The following is a 2,266-nucleotide window of genomic DNA, read 5'->3' as shown; positions in this document are numbered from 1 at the left end:
CCTTTCAAAAATAATCATATAGAACAGGAAAAATGTAATAGCTTAAATCATTTTGTTTTTTTTACAAGTCAAATGAAAAATGCAATAATTGTCAAACAATTTCTAGTAATTCAAGAAAAAAAATAAAAATTCTCCATTGTGAATATAATTAATAATGGTACATATAATATTTTTGGATGAATTTTTAATGATTTCACAATTATCCTAATTAAATTTGTCATTTTAGTTTTTTGTTTACCTCATTAGACTGCTCCTTCATTAACCTAATTTCTTATACTATATCTATCATTATATCTATCATACATATTATCTATCTATCTATCTATACTATCTATCATACAAGGTATTTCAAGTTATCATCGCTTTTTATTGGCATTTCTTTATCCAGCTAAAATATCAATATCAAATCTTCTAAATATAATCAATCATTAATTATATAATTGTTTAAACATTTACTAAGTTAATTTTCAAGATGATTTAAATAAAGAAATGAATATGCCTTATCAAATTAGCAGTAAAACAATTAGAGGGAACCAAGTTTAAATGCCAAAATTTTATGGAATGGCGAAAAAATTTTTGTGAATTATCACAAATTTTAAGAAGAATTTTTAGAAGAATGAAATTTTCTTGGCTTTTTATTTAAATGTAAAAAAAAAAAAAAAATAACGGAAATTGAATGTTATACCATTTCTGTTCCATGATAAAGGAACTTTATGAGACAAAAGTGAAAGACTAAAACCTTTACCTTCATGAAATGCAAAATTTTTGAATTTAATTGAAATAATTAGAAATATTTTTGATAACAAAATTGTTGATCATCTTTGTGATATATTTCTCGCCTAAATGAGTTTCATTTTGCCATTCAAGTTTTTGATAAGAAAAACGCTGAATGCGCAAACATTTATGTGAAACTTCATTTTTTGGTCATTTAATCAACTTTTTCAAAAAAAAAAAAAATGCAACGAACATGAAGAAAACATTAAAAAAGTAGGTTTTAATGGATCAAAATGATAGTTTCACATTAATAATAACGAATAATAATAAATGTAAGATTAGCAGATCGTTCCGGTATTCCTGTAAATCATACATCTAATTTTTAACTTTTCCAATCGTTTCATGTAATTGTTAACATCATTTTCTTGGATTATTTTTCTTTTCCTTTATTTTTTTTTCTTTTAATTGTAACAAAAAATATATAAATTATTGAATTGTTGATCCAACTGATGATGTAATTAATTGGTACATATAAAAAGGAATAAATGATGTAAAAATTAGGAATTGTTTTGTGAAGTTTTAATGTTCCAAAAATAAAAGGGTAAAACTTCTTTCTAGGGGAAGAAAAAAATGATGACTTAATTATTTAGTAGTAGAAAATTTAATTATTATTAACAAATGAAAAATTATCATAATTGGTTACTAATAAATCGTTTCCATAGAGATATCGAATGATATGAATGGAAATGTTTGAAAATTTTTCACATATTTAGCTCAAAACTGTCATCAGTAAGTTCAATCAAGTAACGCCAGTTGGAATTTCCATATTAATTAATCCATCATTTAATTATTTAAATGAAAAAAGCCATAATTTATTTTATTCTATTAAGCTTAGCCAGATGAATGAATGATGCAATCTTTGACCAGCTAACAAATTTCATCCTCTTCCTTTCGCCGTTTGTCGATCATCGTCCACATTTTCAATCTTATCTTAATTTCCTTCCCAATTCTCAATGAATCATTCAACAACACCAGCATGATTATTAGCATGCTCATAGAAATAAGCTTAACTAGCACATTGATCACTTCCAAATTTTATCATTTCCTTCATTTCCCATAGATGACAGTTACAACTTTCTTTTCTTTTTCATTTCATTTCTTTTCAGAAACAATTAATTAATGGATATATTTATTGCATAGATTGGATTCAACTTATTTAGTTCAATGAAATGCAAAAAAAAAAAAAAAGCATGATTAATTTCAAAAATAATTTTTTTTCTTTCTTTTACTGACAAACAAATGCTTTGAATAAACAAATTTCAAATAATCACTGTAAACATAATAAAGCAGCAAGATAATGAGTTAGTTCAGGAATGTATGGAATTCATGATTGGTGCACAATAAATAACGGAGGCACCGGTTATACAGTGAAGGGCATTTTCGGAACGATAATGATGATGTACAGCGCATATGTGTATGTGTATGTGTCTGTGTTGTGTGTGTGTGTGTGTGTGTTTGTTTGTTTGTTTTCTGTGTATATGTCTATAAATTT

This window comes from Loa loa (genome assembly GCF_000183805.2).
Source record: "Loa loa unplaced genomic scaffold supercont3.514, whole genome shotgun sequence".
In the NCBI taxonomy this organism is placed as follows: Eukaryota; Metazoa; Nematoda; class Chromadorea; order Rhabditida; family Onchocercidae; genus Loa; species Loa loa.
The sequence above is the reverse complement of the archived record's forward strand: the minus strand, read 5'-3'. Positions refer to the sequence as shown.